Raw genomic sequence first — 23,677 nt, 5'->3', positions numbered from 1 at the left:
AAGAGAATCGCTTAAGCCCAAGAGTTGGACATTGCTGTGAGCTGTGATGTCATAGCACTCTACTGAGGGTGACATACTGAGACTCTGTCTCCAAAAAAAAAAATAAATAAAAGAATATACATGTAGGCCGTCATAGTACCTGACTTCAAAACTTACTCAATAGCTACAATAACCAAAGTATTATGGTACTCACATACAGACATGATTGGGTCTGAAGGACATCATGTTAAATGAAATAAGCCAGATGCAGAAAGACAAATACTCTATGATTATACTCCTGTATGGAATCTTTAAAAAGTGACATAATAGGAGCAATGGTTATCCTAGATTGAGGGAAGGGGAGGGGGAGACAAGGTTGGTTGACAGGTACAAAAGAAGGGAAAATGTTTTGCTTTTCTATTGCATAGTAAGATGAAAATGTTTAAAAGTAAAGTATTTAGAAGACCAGCTTATGGATGTTCTCACCATAAAGAACTAATAAATGCATGAGGTAATGTGTACAATGAATACCACCAATTTATTATTATACAATATTGTATGAAACTCATTTTTCTCCAAGAGCATTCAAAGAACTGAAAACCCGGGCAGCTTCCCTGAAACCCAACATTTTTGGTGCTCCGTGACTTGGATAAACCTTATTTGGGTTAATTCTGCCTACACAAGCCAACTGACCTTTTTCATAAAGACCTTCACTTCGATGACGAGGACTGAAAAGGTTATTGAAGTTTTCCAAAGACTTCTAGAGATCTTCGTATTCCTAAACTTCCTTGGAGGATCTCAAATACTGTTCAAATTGAATTCTGCTGTGAAACCTTCAGGTAAGTAGTTCTTTTTTTGTTGTTGTTGAGACAGAGTCTCAAGTTTTTCCCTGGGTAGAGAATGCCATGGCGTCACACCTCACTGCAACCTCAAAATCTTGGGCTTCCGCGATTCTCCCGTCTCAGCCTCCCAAGTAGCTGGGACTCAGGCACCCGCCACAATGCCCAGCTACTTTTTGGTTGCAGTTGTCATTATTGTTTGGCAGGCCTGACCTGGATTCGAACCTGCCAGCTCTGCTGTACATGGCTGGCACTCTAGTCGCTGAGCTACAGGTGCTGAGCCTTTTTTTTTTTTTTTGAGACAAAGTCTCACTATGTCACCCTCAGTAGAGTGCTGTGGCGTTACAGCTCGTAGCAACCTCCAACTCTTGGGCTTAAGCGATTCTCTTGCCTCAGCCTCCCAAGTAGCTGGGACTACAGGCACCTAACACAACACCCGGCTATTTTTTTGTGTGTTGCAGTTGTTTAGCTATCTGAGCTGGGTTCAAACCAGCCACCCTCGATGTATGTGGCTGGTGCCATAACCACTGAGCACCAGTAGGTAGTTCTTCATTTGCTCTCCCATTGATTCATCCCTTATTGGAGACCTTTAATAGCCCAAGAACCTGAATGGCTTGGCACAAAATTCCAGGGAAGAGGGACTACATGACATTCACAAATCAGCTACTGTTCTATTAGCCAAAATCAAATGCACTACCCAACTTTCCCCAGAGCAGGGGTTATACTGAGTGTGGGGCAACCAAACATCCTCTGTGCTATCCTCTCACTGGACAGACTTCTGCCCCCTGGGACTAGTATATCCAGACATGCAAATTGCCCAGAATTCAGCCACCTTGCCTTCCCATTGTGCAGGCTGCCTCCACAAACTGGCACTTCCAGTAATTACTCTTTTTGCCTAAACTGGAACAGCAGCTGCTACTAGAGTAGCCACAGGGGCCACAGGAGGTGCATCATAGGTCTACAAGTCTTGAGATGCAGAGGCAGAACAAGGCCAGGTAAAATCTAGCCATACACTTGCCCTCTTACAGGAACAGTTAGATTCCCTGGCAGGGGACTCCTTACAAAACATACAGGTCCTTAACCTTCTAACTGCAGCAGAAGGGAGCACCTGCTTGTTCTTAAAGGAATAGTGCTGCTTTGATGTTAAAAAGTCAGGACAGGTTTCGGGTAGCATCAATGTCATCCTGAAGTCTGCCTCCAATTTCTAGACATGAGTCAAAACTTCTAGGCCTTGGTGGATGTCTATAGTAATACCCCTAGTCACCCTCTTTCTTTGCATCCAAGGAATTTTTAGAATGGGACTGATTTTCATAAATTTTCTAAATAAATTTATTTCATCCATCTAGAAGCCATTAAGCTAAACATAGTCTTATCTTTCGTACCAGTCCCCACACCTACCTTCTCCTCACACCTACATCCACAACTTCACCTCAAGAGCCTACAAATGACCACCCTAATAACGATCTTTCATCCCTGTCAGCAGGAAGCAGCCAGATGATTCTCTCAGTAAGAACAGCCAGATGATACCCCCACCCAATCATTTGGGCCTCTAGAACCAAGAAGGAGGAAATGTTAATCCTATTAAGTTAGGAAAACAGCTCTCCCAGGGAAGGAGGACAAGGGGAGAGCCACTAGGCCTTCATCTTTGTGCCACCTACCCAAATTTTGTCCCAAGTGTTTGCCCACACCCAGGGAGGAGGGACCACCTTCCAATCTACCAGTCAGAACTTAGTGTGCCAACTGCAAACAGATGTACAAGACTCTAGCCTAGCAACAGGTACAACAGAATTTTCAAGGTGACCTAGCACAACCTAAGACTTATCATGTAGTTCACCACCACCCCCATAGGTTCTCAGAGAGTCTCATGGGAGGTCTGCATGTGCAGTAAGGCTGATGATTCCAAGGTGACCTCAGAACCATGGGGTAGGCTACTCCAGGTGGTATAAAAGAGAACTACTGGCCATAAGCCAGTCTCTTAGCTTCCTTGCCTACTTGTCCTGGTGATAGAGGTCCTTTGCTATCTATGGCAATTGTACCCTGCTTTGTAAACTTTTACTCTGTAAACCTATCTGCCTCTTCTTCAATAAACTTAGTTTCATGCTTGTCTTTAAGAAAAAAAGCAAACAACTACCTGCTTATGTGAGAGAAAAATCTCAATAAATTCAAGTGAGGGAGGGGGAGAAGGGATTGGTTAAATTCCCACCCAAAGCATAAATTTGGGTACACTGCAACTTCCTGGTGAAGGACACAACTACAACCCAGCAAAATTATGTAAGCTGATAGTATATACCCCATATGAATCTGAACTTAAAAAGCATTTTAAGGCACAGTTTAACAAAGGAAGTGAAAGACACACTGAGTAAAATTTGACATTAGTGAATGTAATGAGAGAAGATTCAAATTAATGGCTCTGCGCCCGTAGCACAGTGAGTATGGCACTGGCAACATACACTGAAGCTGACGGGTTCCAGCCTGGCCCAGGCCTGCTAAGCAACAATGACAACTGCAACCAAAAAATAGGCGGAGGCTGTGGGAAGCACCGGAGTCCTAGCTATTCGAGAGGCGGAGGCAAGAGAATTGCTTAAGCCCAAGAGTTTGAGGTTGCTGTGAGCTGTGACGCCACAGCACTCTACTGAGGGCAACATAGTGAGACTGTCTCAAAAAAAAAAAGTTTCAAATAAATGAAAAGATAAAAGTTATTCATACATTTAAATAATTAATACAAAATGACCATACTCTACAAAGCAATCTACAATCTCCATACAATTCCTATTACAATTACAGTGGCAGTTTTCAAAGAAATAGTAAAAAATTTAAAATTTGATATAAAATCACAAATGACCCCAAATCTCCAAGAAAATCTCGAGAGAACAAAGCTGGCATCTTCACACTTCTTGATTTCAAACTACTACAAAGGTATGCTAACCATGAGTATGGTTCTGACCTAAAAACAGATAAATAGACCAATGGAAAAGAATAGAAAAACAAAAAGAAAAATAAGCCCGTTAGTATGTAGTTGACTAGTTTTTGACAAGGACATGTAGAGATGTGAAGAAGAAAGCATAAACTCATCAATAAATGATAATAAAAAGTGGCTATCCCTGTGCACAATAATGAAATTGAACTTTCATTCTGTATACAGAAATAAGCTGAAAATAGATTAACATTAAATATAATACCAGAACTATATAACTTCTATGAGAAAGCATAGGGAATAAGCTCTTCAACATTAGCTTTTGTTTTTTTGTTTTTTGTTTTTCGTTTTTTGTTTTTTTTTTGAGATAGACTCTCACTATGTTGCCGTCAGTAGAGTGCTGTGGCATCACAGCTCACAGCAACCTCCAACTCTTAGGCTTAAGCAATTCTCCTGCCTCAGCCTCCCAAGTAGCTGGAACTACAGGTGCCCACCACAATGTCTGGCTATTTTTTGGTTATAGCTGTCAGTGATGTTTGGCAGGCCTGGGCTGGATTCAAACTAGCCAGTTCCCGTGTATATGGCTGGCACTCTAGCCACTGAGCTACAGGAGCCAATCCCAACATTAGCTTTTGTAATGATTACTTTTTATCACAGTAAAAAAGTAGAACCATAAACACTGAAAACCAAAAAGAAGTAAGAGTATATCAAACTAAAAGGATTTTTCATAAAAAAAAATAAAGAAAAACACGTAACTGAGCAAACAAAAGATTGGCAAAAAATATATTTGATGAATATAATATTTATAATACAGAAGGAAGTGAGGTGGTGCCTGTGGCTTAAAGGAGTAAGGCGCCGGCCTCATATGCTGGAGGTCTTGGGTTCAAAACCAGTCCCGGTCAAAAACTGCAAAAAAAAAAAAAAGAAAGAAAGAAAAAATACAGAAGGAACTAAAACAGTAACAATGAAAAAGGTAAATTTATTTGACTTAAAATGTGCAATAAAAACTCAGTAGAGGGCAGTGCCTGTGGCTTAAGGAGCAGGGCGCTGGCCCCATATACCAAGGGTGGCAGGTTCAAACCCAGTCTTGGCAAAAAATATGAAGAAACAACAACAACAACAAAAAAAACTCAGTAGATATTTCTCCAAAAATATAAAAGTGGAAAATAGGTTTATAAAAAGATACTCAGCACCCATTGTTCATCAGGAAAATGCAAGTCAAACCACAATGACATATCACTTCACTGTTACAATGAAGTAAAGTCAAGTGTTAATAAATGTTCGCAAAGATGAGAAAAGAAAATCTTGTACACAGTGGGAATGTAAATTGATCGAGGTGTTACAGAAAACTGTGTGGAGGCTTCTTGAATACATATACTTTTTGAGACAGAGTCTCACTTTGTCACCCTTGGTAGAATGTTGTGGCGTCATAGCAAACAGCAACCTCAAACTCTTGGGCTCAAGCAATCCTCTTGTCTCAGCCTCCCAAGTAGCTGGGAGTACAGGTGCCTGCCATAATGCATAGCTATTTTTATTTCTTTCTTTCTTTTTTTTTTATTAAATCATAGCTGTGTACATTAGTATGATCATGGGGCACCATACACTTGGTTAATAGACCGTTTGACACATTTTCATCACACTAGTTAACACAGCTTTTGTGGCATTTTCTTAGTTATTTTGCTAAGACATTTACATTCCACATTTACTAGGATTCACAGAGCATCGGCCACATACACCAAGGCTGTTGGGTTGGAACCCAGCCCAGACGAGCTAAACTCAACAATGACAAGTGCAACAACAACAAAAAAAATAGCCGGGCATTGTGGCAAACACTCATAGTCCCAGTTACTTGGGAGGCTGAGGCAGAGAATCCCTTAAGCCCAAGAGTTGGAGGTTGCGGTGAGCTGTGACACCACCGCATTCTATCAAGGGCAAAATAGTGAGACTCTGTGTCAGAAAAAAAAAAAAGGATTATTCATGTTATGTAATATTGTTCAGCCATACAAAAAAGAATAATCCTGTCATTTGTGGCAACATGAAAGGATGAACCAGGAGAAAATAATGGTAGCTGTAATAAAACAGACACAATTACTGTATAATATGAACTATATGTGGAACCTAAAAAAGTAGAGACCATAGAATAGAGAATAGAACGGTGGGTTCCAGTTGTAGGGGGTGTTAAAAATGGGGAGATATTTATCAAACAGGATAAACTTTAATTTATAACATCAACAAATTCAGAAGACATAACGGGCAGCATGTAAATATAATTAACACGCCTTAGGGTAAGGTACACTTGAGATTAAGTAATCCTCTCGACTAGATTAAGAGAGTAGACCTTCAGTGCTCTTCCCCCCAAATCTAGCAACTATGTGAGAGGATGGATGTGGTAGTTTTGTTGTGTTAATCATTACACAAAGGCATATGTATATCAAATTGTTAAGCTGTACACCTCAAAAACATAAAATTTACACTTGTAAAAACTCAGGAACAAAGAATGAACAACACGTAAACATAGAAGACATATTCTCAGTAATCTGCATACTTAACCAAACAAAATCGTAAAACGATAATTACTAAACATAAGATAATAGTCAAAATGTTACTCTCTGCTTGACAATGTTCTAAGCTCCTTGTAGACCATTGTAAGTTAAGGCTCTATAGGGAAAGTAATGCATTAAACTATTTTACACATGTGGAAATTGTGCATATGCAATTTCAATTTTTAATCTCAGTTCAGCCTAGGAAAAAGAAACTGTTAGTGTAAATTATATGATTAGATTTTTACATAAATATTTAAACATTAAATATCTAAATAAATATTTAATATATAATATGTATGGCTCTGTCAATTTGATAGATTACTGAAGGGCAAGGGGAATTCTCAGATAACATTTTTTATAATCTTAAGGAGAGTTAATCCTCAGATAATTTAAGAGCATGAGAAAGATGACTTCTTTCTATGACAACAAGATAAACAATCCTAGGCTTCTCAAAAATTAGTTTCATTGTCCCAGAGTTTCTAAATCCACACTTTAAATCCTGGCTTCCTCTTTGACCTCTGATCTGTGACCTGTGCTATCTGCTTCATTCATTTCCTCCTACTGGGAAGTGTATGGCTATTGTTTCCTCTCTCTTTGTATTTGTTTCAAAAGGTGACCAAGTCCACTTTAAAGACAACAAATTCTATTTCATTAGAAAAAGACACATGAGGCTCAGTGTCTATAGCACAGTGGTTACAGTGCTGGCCATGTGCATTGAGGCTGGCGGGTTTGAACCTAGCCTGGGTCTGCTAAAAAACAATGACAACTGCAACAAAAATATAGCCTGACATTTTGGCAGGCATCTGAAGTACCAGCTACTTGGGAGGCTGAGGCAAGAGAATTGCTTAAGACCCAAGAGATTGAGATTGCTGTGAGCTGTGACACCATGGCACTCTACCAAGGGTGACATAGTGAGACTCTGTCTTAAAAAAAAAAAAAAAACCAAACAACAACAACAAAAACAGAAAAATGCACACGAATTTTGCTTGGGGTTAATCAATTTTCAACTTTGTAGTGTGCTCAGTAGAGAAAAAAATGACAGAAGATTCTAAAAAAGTTACTTTCAAGATTACCAATTAGATGGCCCCTATATTTAAAATGTATTCTTAAGTATCTAAGTACTTAGTATGGTACTCAGTACAAAAGAGAGGATATAATGGAAGATTCCAAAAAAATATTTTCCAATTACTATTTTCTGACAGCCTCTGAAGAATATTTAATAAGAAGCATTTTAAATGTGTGGATCCTGTGCTTCACTTTTGAATATGACTGAATTAAAAATAAATAGGATTTTAAGGTGTAGAAAAAAGTATATATCACTGAACTTCTAGAATCAACATTAACTAGAGTGAAACTTGCAAATCACCTCAGAAAAGAAGGTAAATTTTTACATCAAAGGAACTTTTTTGTGTGCATTAACAAACCCCAACCTTTCTCCCTGATATCAGTAATCTGAGACTCATTCATACAAAGTACAAGCTTTAAAGACACATTCAGCAAAGGAAGGAAAGAAAACCCATGAGGTAAATTAGATATTCTGGAGGTAAGGTATTCTCACCGACAGAGACCAGATTTCTGTAGTTCTCTAACATCACATCCATATACAAATTGCGCTAAGCAGGATCTAAGTATTCCCAGTCTTCAGGAGTAAATTCTATGGTGACATCTCTGAATGTCAACAGTTCCTGAAATAAAAACAAACAAATAAATAAATAACACATTGACCAAGTAGTCATGGGCAGAGATTTAGGATCCAGGTATTCCCACTCCTCCAGAGAGAATTATATGCCCATATAAATACATATCAATAATCCCCGAATAAATGAACAAAATGGGCAGAGTTCTTAATTTGACCCCGGATAAAATGACAAGGTTAAGGCCAGACACGGTAGCTGCTGTCTATAATCCTAGCTTTCTGGGAGGCCGAGGTAGGTGTACAGCTTGAGCTCAGGAGTTTGAGACCAGCCTTAGTAAGAGCAAGATACTGTCTATAAAAAATAGCCAGGTCTTATGTGTGGCGCCTGTTGACCCAGCTACTCAGGAGAGTAAGGAAAGAGAATTGCTTGAGGCCAAGAGTTTGAGGTTTCTGTGAGCTATGCCAGGGCACTCTATCAAGGGTGACAAACTGAGAGTCTGCCAAAAAAAAAAAAAATGAGGAGGTTAAGAGTATTACTAGCTCTGGGCTTGGTGCCTGTAGCTCAGCTGCTAGGGTGCCAGCCACATACAGTGGAGCTGGTGGGTTCGACCCAGCCTGGTTCTGTCAAACAACAATGACAACTAAAACTAAAATGTAGCTGGAGGTTGTGGCAGGTGCCTATAGTCCCAGCTACTCAGGAGGCTGAGGCAAGAGAATCGCTTAAGTCCAAGAATTTGAGGTTGCTGTGAGCTGTGACACCATGGCACTCTACCCAGGGCACATAATGAGACTGTCTCAAAAAAAAAAAAAAAAAAAAAAAGAGAGAGAGAGTATTAGTTTTGACAAACAGAAGTGACCTGAATTACAGGAGACACACTTTACACTGGTATATCTGAAGACTTTTTCTTTCTTTCTTTTTTGAGATATAGACTCACTCTGTCACCCTCACAGCAACCTCAATCTCTTACACTCAAGAGGTCTTCCTCCGCTCAAGAGATCCTCTTGCCTCAGCCTCTTGAATAGCATGGACTACAGGTGCCTGCCACAATTCCCAGATAGTTATTCCATTTTTAATAAAGACAGGGTCTCACTCTTGCTCAGGCTGGTCTTAAACACCTGAGCCTAAGGAATCCACCAGCCTCAGCTGCCCAGAGTGCTGGAATTATGGCCAGCAGCCACTGTGTCCACCCTTACCTGAAGGTGATTTCTACCTCTGTGGAAAGAGAATGACATAAGATCCAAAAATTAGTATGCTTATATAGAATATAAAATACAAAACTAAAGCATGCACACAGGAATATACATTTTGAGTGCTACAATTTCATTATATAGAATCTATTGTATCAGCAGGGCATGGTGGCTCCTATCCTTAATCCTAGTACTCCAGGAAGCTGAGGCATGTGGTTTGCTTGAGCTCAAGAGTTCAAGAACAGCCTGAGCAAGAGCAAGACCCCATCGCTAAAAAAAATAGCCAGGCATTGCAGTAGGCCCCTGTAGTCCAAGCTAATTGGGAGGCTGAGGGAAGGGAATCTCTTGAGCCCAAGAGTTTGAGGTTGTTGTGAGCTGTGATGCCATAGCACTTTACCAAGGGTGACAATGTGAGACTCTGTCTCAAAAAAAAAAAAAAATAACTTGTGTCTATTCCTCAGATGGAAAAGTCATGGAGTTACAAGTACATTTCTCACTTTTATGTGTGTGTGTGTGTGTGTGTGTGTGTGTGTGTGTGTGTGTGTGTGTGTAATAATTATAATGCAGATTTTGATTCAGGAGAGCTGAATGAGGCTGAGATTCTTTGTTGCTAACAAATTCAGCAGTGATGCTGAAGCATCAGTTCTAAAAGCCACCCTTTAGAACAGAGAGAAAGAGAATACTGAGGGAAGAGTTCATGGATAACATGGAACTGAGAATTTACTTAATACATGAATTATAACACAACAGCATGAATATAGCAATCCTTTTTTCTTTGAGACAGAGTCTCACTATGTTGCCCTTGGTAGAGTGCCGTGACATCACAACTCACAGCAATCTCCAACGCTTGGGCTTAAGCGATTCTCTTCCCTCAGCCTCCCAAGTAGCTGGTACTACAGGCAACTGCTACAATACCCGGGTTTTTTTTGTTGTTGTTGTCACTGTTGTTTAGTAGGCCCGGGCCAGGTTTGAATCCTCCAGTCCCAGTGCATGTGGCCAGCACCCTAACCACTGAACTATGTGTGGGACCCAGAGCAATCCTTTTTGAACATTTGCTGCGTAGTAGATGTCATTCCAGCAGTATTTTTACATTGGTGCTTGAAACCACAAAAATAATCTATGAGATAAATAGTGCTGTTTTATGAGAATATTTTCTAATTATGTGTTGTAAAAAGTAGAACTTGGATCTTACCCCATTTTATCTGATTTAGAATTTATCTCAAGGGGACATACAGGCTAAGATACAGGCTATAAAAAAAGTTAAGACAGCAACACAAAACAATGTTTACATTTTCTACATACACAGAAATGATAACTATAAGCACATTAAAAGTGATAGAGTAGAACATTTTTGTGAAAAATAAATATATTTAATTGTAAAAGGATTAGAAATCTGTTGATTTTCAAACAAATGTCCTATAAAAGACTACAATGCATGAAGATATTAACTAAAATCAAAGACATTGATCCTGATCATTTTATTTTCTCCAATTTTATTTTTTTATATATTCTTTTTTTTTTTGAGACAGAGTCTTAAGCTGTTGCCCTGGGTATAGTGCCATGGCATCATAGCTCACAGCAACCTCAAATTCTTGGGCATAAGTGATTATCTTGCCTCAGCCTCTCAAATAACTGGGACTACAGGCACTGGCCACACCGCCTGGCTATTTTTTTGTTGCAGTTGTCATTGTTGTTTTAGATGGCCCAGGCCCAAACCTGCCAGCCTCGGGATATATTCTATGTGCCCTGTTATATTATGAAAGTTTGGGATGCTCAAATGTATTTATACATTAATTCTTACTTCTGTTCTCTCAATGTACTGAAAAGTAATAAAGAAATATATTCTTGTGCCATGAGGAGAGAATGAGATGGAAACCAACAAGACTGGGTTTTTTGAATTCAACCATTTCAAAAGCACTATCTCCAGTCAACAAATATGAGAGCCTTAATTCTCCAACATAAGCTAAGAGGAAATGGAAATGGAAAAGGGGAGTTTTTGCATTAAATGTGATGGTTTATACACATCACTCAGTATATTATTCCAAGATATTAGGAACATTAATGACTAAGAGGAAAACGATAAAACATTATAGTAAAGGAATCTTGCAGAGAGCCCCATAACAAGTGAATGAAGTTCCCACCAGCTGTAAAGGGACAAATTAGCATCAGGTGTCAATGAACACACATGGCCGACAATCACTACTGAAATATGATTGGAAAAAATTAAATCATAATCTGAATATAACATAGGAAACAGCATCTGTGGGGCGGGCACAGGTGACAGCATGTCTTCCACTGGCCATATAAAGCCTGGACCGAGAACCTCTTAGTGAAGTGCTGTCTCCCAATTTTCAAATCCTTTGGGTTCTGGACCTGACTTGAAGTAATGTGGTTCTGCAGGTTTGGAAGGGGTCTGTGAAGTGGCTTCTATAACAAGACCCTCTTAATGCAGATGATGCTCTATGATCCCAGACCCATTAGCACCTGCACTCAGCTAGAGACAGCAGAGACAACACACAGAGTCCCACACACCCAACACTTGTAACACAGCACAAATACTGTCCTGAAAATTCACATTCTTTGCTGGCAATGGAAAGTTTACAGAGGACTTGAGAAGGCAGCAATGTCTGAGTCAATCTACACGTGCATAACAACATGAGCAGTGTGCTAGTGCAATGTGCACTGAGCAGATACCACGTGCTCACAAGTTTGTGAGATAACCTGTGTGGTGAGACCATCACAGTGTGAGTTAATCTTCACAATGTCCTGGGAGACATTTGTCCAGGTACCAAACGTCCCCAAATTCCAAGTAGGACTTAGATTAAATAAATACCTGGTCTTTACCTTTCCCTCCTGTTTCTCTTCTGATGTATACATGTGTGTGTGTGTGTGTGTGTGTGTGTGTGTATGTGTGTCTGGTGTGTGTGGATATAGATATAGATATATATATTTATATCTAGTAGCTAAATACAGACAGTAGCCATACAAGAAAGAGTAGAGTGGAGTTCAGAGGGATTTTTTTCATTGCTCTGTTTATATTTACCTTTTTATGACCTGTAGAGCAGCTACTAGATCTGTTAGTGAAAACTAGGTGGCTGGGTGTTTATATCTCTAGAAACATAGATCTTAATGAGAAGAAGAAAAGAAAAAGCCCCAAATATAAAGTCTTGTGTTTTTATTAATTTGCTTTTTTTTTTTTTTATTGTTGGGGATTCATTGAGGGTACAATAAGCCAGGTTACACTGATTGCAATTGTTAGGTAAAGTCCCTCTTGCTGCTTTTGTGTTTTAAAACCTTGTGAAGACTAGCTTTAGAAACATAGCAGAAGCACCGATGGAAAAGTCTAATGTCTTCTGGCCAGGTCTGTGGGTGAAGATTTCAGGATGGGGACAGACTTGGACCAGAATCAGAAAAGAATGGATCTGGACAGGGCTGGGGCAGGGAGCAGGCCCTGGGCTTCTCATCTCCACATGGCTTGTCTTTAGTTCTATCTTTCCTAAGCCTACCCAAGAGAAATTTTACTCACAGTATTTGTTTGATTTTTAAAACCCTATCCATATTTATAACATATGATAACAAATAATTTTCTAAGAAAATTATAAGCTTAGTATTTATTTTTAACAAGGTAAAAGCAATAGAAATAATAATCATAATCATAACACTTCTGCTCATATGTTGCCCTTCAGTAGTGACATCAGTACTCACAACAACATAAATGACATGATGCAAATGAAGCTCAACTCCCCTGTATGCCTCCCTTCTTGGTGTAGAACGCCAAGATGCTAACTGCAACCATTTATACATTTTTATAGACTGAAAGTTTCTGGTCATTAAAGGTCATAACTACTTTATCCGATTTTCTTTTGGCCAGATAAAATGAAGGCAAGTGATTTATCCTTCAGTTTGCATCTCCAGTCCTCCCCCTTGTTCTTCACCCATGTACCAAGATAATGGAGCAGCTCTCAGCTGGGCCTCCTTCTGAGAGGAGAAACAAACTATGGACCACTCATTTCCCTCTCTCTCTCTGAGATGGATTCAGGATTAAACCTTGTTGTCAGTCTCAGCCCAGGCAGCACAGGACACTGTCAAAATATTCCATGCCCTTGTAAGAGTCCCTAGTAACACGAGGCTAATGCCATGGTGATCCTGGCAGGAGACACGCAGGCTGACTGTGTGGGTCAGAGGAGAGAATAAGCCTGCCCTGGTGAAGCATCTCACCCTGGATCAGCTGTGAGCTATTGGCTCTCCATGATCAGCTAACTCTGGGGTAAGAAGAAGGACAAAATTTCCAGTAACAGGGTATAGGATGGCATTACTGTGGTCAAGACAATAAATATTTTGTAGCCTTGCTGTCTGGTTTCTGAGGTACATATTTACAGTTATACTTTCTGCCACTAGATTCTGTTTACACCAGGAATCCCCCACACAACTATAGCATCTCACCAAACAAGATCTGGCAAATTTTAAGGTACCCAATCCAAATTGGAAACTTAAGCCATCTATGTTGGCCAACACAGTGGCTCGCACCTGTAATCCTAGCACTCTGGGAGGCCTAGGTAGGTGGATTGCTTGAGCTCAATAGTTCAAGGGACCAACCTGAGCAAAACAAGACTGCAATTTATTACATGAGAGAAAAAAAAAACAAAGGTGGGCATTGTGTCAGGCACCTGTCCCAGCTACTCTGGAAGCTGAGGCAAGAGGATTGCTTGAGTCCAAGAGTTTGCTGAGAGTTATGATGCCACGGCACTTTAGGAGAGTGACAAAGGAGATTCTTCTTCTTCAAAAAATAATGAGTTATCTATGATCAATGCTAATTTCTCTTAATGAAAAAAAGTCTCCCCTAAGTTTTTTGTAGTCTGTTTAAAATCTGGCCCTGTCTTGTAAATTCCAGATTGGAGCCAGATCTTCTATGTAGTTTCTAGGTGGAATCAATCAGTTCTGTACTCTTGAATGTTAAGGAAGCTGGAGAAGAGATTCCCTCATGTAAAGGTTCTAACGCATCCTGAAGAACCCCAGGACCTTTATTTAAATTTGGCAGCTATAGATATCGGTCTTGGAGAGGTGGGGACATTTGAGGTGCCTTCCGCACATCCATAAACATTTGTGTAAGAGAAGAAGGGGAAATTGAGATTCTAAGACCTACTCAATGCACATGTGCAATCCTGTTGAGATCTGGGACTCAATGGACTCTGACTCAGTTTCAAGTTCTGAAGATGCCAAGTGCATTGGAACAAAGCTGGAATGACTGGTGCCCTGTCAATTTATCTTTTAGATAAATCTGCTCTAACTGCTCAAAATGAGACTGTAGGTCCCAATGAGGCAAAGAGATGAATCCACCCATAGATTTTGGGGCAATGTACAATGTGCTGCAGAACTATGGGTTGTGACTGGAAGCCCTGGAAAGAGATGCCTCCACAGTGAAACTTGTGGGGCACCTTATAGGTTTAAATCATGTCTAGAAACCCTGTACAGCATTTTAGAAATATAATAAGAAAATAATTTCCACCCCAGAAAATCTATCCACTCTTCTAAAACAGAAAAAAATTAGTTTATAACATAATTACACTAGACTGTGATGTGCATCACAAGCAATATGGCAAGAGATTGCCATAATTAAGTCTTCAAGTAGAAGACTTGACAGCACCATTCTTCACATAGATGAAGTCAAAAGAAAGTTGAATTGGCTATATTCAAATAAAAAACATATTTCTTGCTCAACACCTGTAGCTCAGCAGCAAGGGCTCCAGCCACATACACCAGGGCTAGTGGGTTCAAACTCAGGGTGGGCATGCCAAACAACAATGACAACTACATCAAAAACATAGCTGGGGTTTGGTGGGTACCTGGGAGGCTGAGGTGAGAGAATTGCTTGAGCCTAAGAGTTTAAGATTGTTGTGACACCACATCATTGTACAGAGGGTGACACAGTGAGACTCTGTCTAAAAAAAAGAAAAAAAAATATTTCCCTTGTCTTCATGACAAGGTATATACAGATTTGCAACTTGGAATTTGGTGCCCACTGAGGGTGACAGTTTTTTACTTTTCAAAAAACACTGTTGTCTAAGACTCTATCCTGCCTATCTAACCTTAAAAGCAATAGTTACCAGGTCCTAGAGATTTTCTTTAGTTAAAAAGAGTGTTATAAGCCCCATGTAGCTCCTAAATTAATTTGCATATGTCTTCAAGACTTTCAATTCAATATAAACATTTTCTAAGTTAAATGCTTAATAAAAAAAAAAGAGGAAGCCAAAATCTCTTCTCTCATTTATGAGAATTAAATTTCAGATTTCTAATTGGTATTTGCTCTTACCTCGGCCAGCTGTAGGGTCATGGTCTTAAACTTATGGAACTCTCCTGAGTTCCAGGAGACACTGTAGTCAGGCACCAGAGGGATGGCCTTCTTTAGAACAGTGAGTGGGGGGCGACACCTGTGGCTCAGTTGGCAGGGCCTAGGCCCCATATACCAAGGGTGGCAGGTTCAAATCCAGCCCCGGCCAAATGGCAACAACAACAAAAAATAGCCAGGTATTGTGGTGGCTGCCTGTAGTCCCAGCTACTCAGGATTCTGAGGCAAGGGAATCACCTAAGTCCTGGAATTGGAGGTTGCTGTGATGCCACGGCACTCTACTGTGGGCGATAAAGTGAAAGTCTGTCTCTACAAATAAATAAATAAATGGAACAGTGATCGGACAAAACAGAGCATTTTTACAAAAAAATATGCACAATAGAAAAGGTGTTATTGAGGTCCCGTGGGTGTGAGGCAGTGCAGTATCAACACACAAAAATAAACCTGCAACTCCTCATGACTTAGGTTTTTCTTTTATCCACTGTGAGAGGTGCAGGTCCTTTTTCAGTCTTTTATGGTGGCTGTCAAGTTCTCCTAGCATCATTTATTAAATGGGGATTTTTTTCCCCATTGTATATTTTTGTTAGCTTTGACACAGGTCAGGTGGCATGTGAGGATGGTTTCATGATTGTCTGTTGGCTCCTGATTGTCTGTTCTGATCCAAAGGTTTATTCTCTGTTAATATTCAAAGTCTTTATACCATGCAGTTTTGATTACTATAGCTTTGTAGTGTATCCTTAGGTCTGGTAAAATGATGCCTCCATAAGAAAAACTGATGGCCAACAAACACATGAAAAAATGCTCAACATCTCTAATAATCAGGGAAGTGAAAATGAAAATCATACTGAGATATCATCTAACCCACATGATAATGGTTCATATTATAAAGTCCCAAAACAACAGATTCTGGCATGAATGCAGAGAGAAAAGAATACTCATGCAATTTTGGAGGGATTTTAAACTAGTTCAACCTTAATGGAAAGTAGTATGGAGATTGCTTTTTTTTTTTTTCCAATAAAATGATCGGGTTTTTAATCTGTCGGGGTTTATGTTGACAGTGAACATAATTCTGAATCTCAAAATTTCCAAGCATAAAGACATATAAAATATTTTTTAATAGGGGAACCTCCCCCCTTTTTCTTTAACAAATGGGATAGACCAAAAGCAACTAACTTAAATCCTCCTGATTTTTTCTAAAAATCTTGCTATGAGGTTTGAGGAGTGGTAAGAAATACTTGACATGTAGGTTTAAATTCCAAGTCTACCATTTACTAGCTGTGTGATATTGAGCAAATTAACTAACTTGTCAGTACTTCAGTTTCCTCTTCTGTAAAATAGTGCTTACCATATATCGTTGATATTTAGTCAATACATGTGAAGTGCAAAGAACAATGCCCATAAGCACTTATGTGTTTGCCAATATTACTCAATTACAATGGCAGCATTTTAGATGTCATACTATTGTCAAGACTAAGAACTTTGAGGAAACAAGCTATATGCACATAGTATTTACATTTTAAGGTATAAAAAATACTCAAATCCTAATTTTAAATTTCACTGAAAAGCATAGTCACAAAGGTCTGCCATATTAAAATATGAATGCAACAGACCTCTAGATAGTGAAAAGTTCAAGCAGACTACTGAAAATTATCTAATATTCATGACAAGACTCATATGATCATAACTAATAATACCTAGTCAAATCCTATAAAAGATACCTTTGTCTTTCAAAGCTTCCAAAAGATGAAGTTGGGATAAAGTGTAAAACTAGTAGTACCTGCACTGTTTCTGATGAAAAACTTAAAAAAAATAATTTTACCCCATAAATGCATTAATATACACAGCTATGATTTAATAAAAAAATTTAAAAAGATGAATTTTTCTATTAAATTAAACTTTAATTGTTTATATTTCTATTAAACATTTGATTTCTATTAAATTCTCCAGCACTAACCTCTCTCAGCATGGACAGGATAAAGTTCATGGTGGTAAAAATAGCTTCCTATTTAATTTGTATAAATTCTGTTTAAATTACTAGTTCATTATTTCTACATGGCCACTGAGTGTGTAAAGTAGACAAGTGAAAAATTACTCATTTTCAGTAAACATGAAAAAAGTCCCTGATACACTTTTAATTAGTGTTCAACTGAGGTCTGTTTCTCAGCAACCTCTGGATTTGATTTGTTGTACCCAACATGAGTGGAACTATAGAGAAAATGCCAGCACACTGTTAGAATTGGGTATGGGGTCCTTTATTGGCTGGCCAACTGATATAGGTTCACACCTAAAAAATTCTCACCTGGCATCCCAGAGGAAGGGTTTTTTTTTTTTTTTTTAAATACCATTTTTCAGTTAACAGGGAGGGAGGTAAGTGGGATCTTTGCAATTTTAGATTTACAGGGTTGGGAGTTGATTAGTTGCCAGGGGAATCGAGGATAGGAATGCCATTTTACCAGGGTCTGCTGGGACTCTGGGCTAATCCCCTATCTCTGCAGGATATGTTTGTTTAACAGCCCAGTTCTGCAAGGCCTACATGCTGTAGGGGGTGCTGAAACAGAGGCAGAAAGAAAGTAAAAATTGGGGTCCGTTTGACCTTTCAGATTTATCAAATTTAAAAACACAGCAACACAATGCCATCTCACAACTCCTACTGCCTTCTCACATTTCCAATCAAACTGTAAGGGTCTCTAGGCCAATTTTCTGGTCCTCACAAAGGGTAAAAGTATACTATGGTTTGTTCATATTCTTACACTACAAGTAAATAGACTTCAAAAGGCATTTATCAAGTTAAAGAAAAACTAAATTAAAAAGTTCAAACTGCTATCTCATCACCAGAGCCCATCTGAATGTACTTCCAACTTATTCTCTAACAATTGATAATTCAGGCTGGGCATCTGTCTTTTCTCACATAGACTACATCCATACATCTTAACTAAATACACCAAAAGAACTGACAATCTTGACCTTTGAAAAGCTTCTATTGGAACCCTACGTTAATTCATTTAAAAGATATTTCTAGAAATATTTATGTTAATGGACAAAGGTTAACTTCATCTTTGTCAAAATGGTTTCTCACACCTGTATTTATTTTGCTTTGTCATTCAAACAAAAACAAAATGTCTATCTTACTGCTACAAGTCCAGCTGTGCAAATGGTGCTGGTTATGCATATGGGAAGAAACATAAGCATCATCCAAGGTTCTATGTCTTACTAAAAAAAATCTCTCTGCAAATGAAAACTTCCTGTTATTTCACAAAGTAAATAATGAAAAATTAAACCACTCAGTAGGGCAAAAAGGACGTCTAAATCCAGAATGAGTGAAAATACCGGACAATCAAAAATAATTAATAACTAAATGATATTAATTTTCGTCTCCATTAGACATTCTGACTCCAAATGATAACAGTATGGCATTAAGATTTAAAAAGATAAATGTAATTAATGCAACTGTTTCCATATTGGTTCCAAAGACTAAAAATGAACTTTTTTAAAAAATAAAATCTGAAGCTCTACCTGTTAGGTAATTGCCCCAGAGAAAGCCCTCTCCCAGAAAAGCCCCTTCCTGCTTTCTACAGACCAAGATTAGCTGTCTCACTCTTAAAGTTATAGCTGTTCGCTGAAAATTTCAAACTTATGTCATGCCCCTAACAGCTCTTCTGGCCAGCGCAGTGACGAATTGTTGGCTATTCTACCATCCCATTACCATTTAAGACTTCCCCTAACAGAACCTATATAGCTCTCTCTCGCACACGTGGTCTCTCTCTCCCCCCTCCTCTCTCCTCTCTCCCTCTTGGTCTATCCTCTCTCTCTTCCCATCTCCCCCCCTTTCCTCTGTCTTTCTTTTCTCCCCCATCTCTCTCTTCTTTTCTCTCTTCCTTGGTGCTGCCTGCAGCATCCCTCCCTTACCAATAAAAACTTTTTGTACAAGCCTTGGTGGGCTGTGAGATCTTTGCCGGTCGAGTACCCTCACCTTTCATCTGGCATCAGAAGTGGAATGCAATTAGGGAACGCTCCCAAGGGTAGCTTCCACCTCTTCCACAGGATTGTAACTCCTGGGAGCTCCCTATCCTCTTCTCACACTGCCTGCGCTCACCACCACCTGGGCTTGTGTCCATCCGCCAAGGTGCTCTAACGAACACTCAACACCAGCCTCATCCAGACTTAGTGAGTACCCCTATAGGAGTAAATTTTCTCTAATCGTGGGCTGGGTTGCTTACATTCCTGGCGATTCATCCCATTTCTTGAGGCTTGAGTTCCCTATTCCCATTACCCTTGCGTGGCTTAACCCAGAGCTTCCACACCTTCGCAGGAAAATTCCTGGTGCCAGGTCTCAGGCTCTCCACAGCCCCAAGGGTCTCACACTGCTCTAGAGTCCAGTGATGACTGGCCTAGACTGTGTTCTCTTTTTCTCAGCCAGCAACAAAGAAGTGAAGATGTTCGCCCTCTGTCCTGGTCTTCGTGTGAGTCTACTCATGCTTTATTACTGCAATGAATCTACATGGGTGCAAGCCATTCAAGCCCACCTAACTCGCCCTTGGGGTGCTTATTACACCACCTGGTAGAATTAAGAAACTCTCTACCCAGGTTTAACCACTTTATTTAATTTTTCTTTAACTCAAGACTTATATAACTATTGTGAGTGCCTTGGCAAATGGAGTGAGGTCCCCTACGTTCAGGGCTTCTCATATCTTAGAACCAAGCCTAATTTATGTTCGGATGATTCCAAAATTCTTATAAGAAAGAGCTCTCCTGCTCTCTATCTCCCTAAAACAAACCTATTCCACCCAGGAAATAAACCTCCACCATGCAGACTAGCCTCCACTGGTTCCAAAATGGGAGTAATTCTTGTTCTGGCCCCACCATATTCGATTCCTCCCTCAACCACACAGTTGCCTCCACCCTCTGTCCCTCCTACTTTCCCATCAACCAATCTGAGCTCATTTCCTAACTCTTCCCCTCCAACTAGCACTCAGTTCTTCCGTATGGTCTCTCAGTTCACTTCTGGCTGTTCCAACAAACTCTTCTGAACCTCTTTACCACTTTCTCCCTCCAGCTCCTCCCTATAATAAGTCTACAGTGCCACCATATAACTATGTCCTATCAACTTACCTGGCAGAATGTTTTTATTATTTTAGCCAATAGCCAATACTCTAACCTCTGAGGAGTGCAAACGAGTGTGGAAGAGGGTGAAAGAGGCAGCAAATCAATTTCATATGTCAATAAGCATCCTACAGATGACACTACAGTCCCTAACTCCCAGCCAAATTGGAATTATAATGATAATGCTGAGGAAAAAAAGTAGAAACATTTTTATTACCTACATTCTTTGCAGACTTAGAGCTTCCGCCAAAAAGGCTATCAATTATGATAAATTATAAGAAATCATACAAGATAAATCTAAAAATCCTTCAGCTTTCCTCCAACACCTTACTGAGGCTTTTATTAAGTATACTAACTTAGATCCTAAACAATAGATGGGGAAAATGTTCTCATAACTTGTTTCTTTAACCAAAGTTATGCTGACACCAAATTTAACCTAAGGCACTTGGAGCAAGGACCTCTGACACCCTAGTCTGTAATTTTAAACACAGTCTTTAAAGTTTACACAGGACGAGATGATATTTTCCAAAAGGAAAATAAAAAAATCTCAACCCTCAAATTATCAAATACTAGCTCATAACATTATAATGTCACTAAGGCCATCATTCCTAACCTGCCTAAGTAATCAGGGGCCAAAGGTGATTTCATGACTCAACCACCTAAATTATGCTACAAATATGGTGGGAAGACCTCTAGGTACAAGGTTACCCTAATCCTAGGCCCCCGCCAAGGGCATGTCCTCTCTGCAAAAAAAAGGGCCATTGGAAGGCTGACTGCCCCTTGGTCCAGAGAGGACCTGGGGCCAGCCAACCTGCGGCACCTACAACAGACTTGGAACTTGCCTCTTCTAAAGACTAATGAAAAACTGGCTTCTCTCACCCAAAGAAGATTACCTCTACAAAGCCAAGAGTAACCTTGATGGTGGCAGGTAGGATGATCACCCTTCTGTTAGACACAGAAACTAGCGTCTCAGTTCTTAGAGTTCAGCGGTCCTACCTCTCTGTCGCCCACCTCTGTTGTCAGAGTAAAGGGTTTTTCCCACCATCAACATCAAACTCATTTTTTTTCACTACATAATTGGCAATTTCTCATTTATACATTCTTTTTAGATGTTACCTTCCTGTCCAGTTCCCCCTCTGGGACATGACAAACTTTCCAAATTAATTACCTCCCTAACTTTTGATCTTAAATTGGTAAATGATGACCCATCTCCTTCTGCCTCACCCTGCCTCGTCCTTGCCCAAGCCATCAAAGACTCGTCGCCGTAGTCCATTCCACCAGAGCAAGTAAATCCTAAAATTTGAAATACTAAAACCCCCTGAATTGCCTCCTGCTCTCCAAATCTTATTAAACTAAAAGACCCCTCTATTTTTCCTTCTCAACGTCAATATCTACTTCTCAATCTAGTCTCCTAGACCTGTTATACAAGATCGCTTTTAAAAAAAGGGGCGAGGGATATATGACCTGCCAACTCACCATATAGTACTCCCATACTAGCAATTAAAAAACCTAATAACACCTATCATTTAATACAAAATCTAAAACTCATTAACTCTATGCTCATTCCTATACCCACAGTAGTCCCTAATCCATACACCCTCCTATCAACCATCCTACATGAAACAACTTATTTCTCCATACTAGACCTCAAAGATGCCTTCCTCTCCATTCCCTTACACGCTAATTGCCAGAACCTATTTGCCTTCACAAGGACTAACCCTATGTCTCAGACTTCTTCCCAACTTACTTAAACTATACTCCCCCAGGAATTTCGTGACAACCCGCACTTATTTAACCAGACATTATCATGAGACCTCCAATCCTGTAATCCCTCTCATTCAACCTTAATTTAGTATGTCGATAACCTCCTACTCTATAATCCCACCTTACATGACTCTAAGCAAAACACCTATTCCCTCCTTAATTTCCTTGCAAATAGGAAATATCAGATCTCTCCCTCAAAAGTTCAGTTATTCTAACAGAAAGTCAAGCACCTTAATATCCTTTTATCCCCAAACTTCAAAACTATTACCGTAGACAAAAAAACCTTCTTCACAACTTTCCTCTACCCACCACAAAACAAAAACTCCTCTCCTTTTTAGAATTACCTAGATACCTCAAAGCATAAATTCCCAACTTTTCTCTCTTAAATACTCCTTTATATAATACTGCTTGAAATAACCCTCATAAGCCTCTTCTAACATCCATTTCCACTTCTTTTAAATCTCTACAGTGTGCTTTATTAAAATCTCCAGCCCTCCACCTCCCAAATCTTTCTTACCACTTCCTCCTATATATTACAAAAAATCACATATTTTCTCACAACATACTTAAACATAAACTAGGCCCCACCTTTTCTCCAGTTAATTATCTCTCAAAACAGATCACACTGTTCAAAGTTGAACCCTTTATCTCAAGACATTGGCAGCCACAATCACTCTAATACAAGAATCAAAAAAACTCACTTTTGACTCCCCTACTACTGCCTTATCCCCTCATTCTCTATCTGATCTTTTAACATACAAAAATCTTCCATTCATCACACCATACCACATTCTTCACCTTTAAACCTCTCTTATCTGACCCATCATTATTTTTCAACACATATCCCACACTAAATACTACATCCCTCTTACCTATTCCCTCTAACTCGTCACCCACTCACAATTACCTTCAAATACTAAACACACTTCTCCCTTGCCTCTCCAAAATACAAGAAAGACCTCTTAACTCTCACTTTATTATCAAACTACTAAAAACTTCTAAATTACCTGAGACTATAAACATTGTCCATTGCCATTCACATCAATCTAACCACTCACCCATATCAAAGATTAACAACTGAGCCTACTGTGATGCACGTACAGGTGCTCTCCAACACTCATCTCTCCTGACACCTCCACTCACCTGCTCATTTCTATTCCTATTACTGCTACAGTAAAAAAAAAAAAACAACACCCCACTCAAAACCTTCTCATCTATCTCCACAAGTTATTTTACCCCAACTCTCAAACTTTACTCCAATTTCTCAAAACTTTCTTTCCTCTCTCACAGATAGATTCAAAATTTCTAAATCAACTTACATCATACTATAAAAATCTACCAGCACTCAAACCCACAAATAAAGTCTCG

The 23,677-nt window shown here is 39.4% G+C and overlaps 1 pseudogene; it reads left to right on the top strand.

Annotated features, from left to right (window-relative positions):
• Window positions 1-697: 697 nt before the first annotated feature.
• Window positions 698-23,677, top strand: part of LOC128570279 (putative olfactory receptor 14L1) — a 33,343-nt pseudogene continuing 10,363 nt past the window's right edge.

Source organism: Nycticebus coucang, chromosome 18 (genome assembly GCF_027406575.1).
Source record: "Nycticebus coucang isolate mNycCou1 chromosome 18, mNycCou1.pri, whole genome shotgun sequence".
Classification (NCBI taxonomy): Eukaryota; Metazoa; Chordata; class Mammalia; order Primates; family Lorisidae; genus Nycticebus; species Nycticebus coucang.
This window is presented reverse-complemented; position numbering and strand designations above follow the sequence as displayed.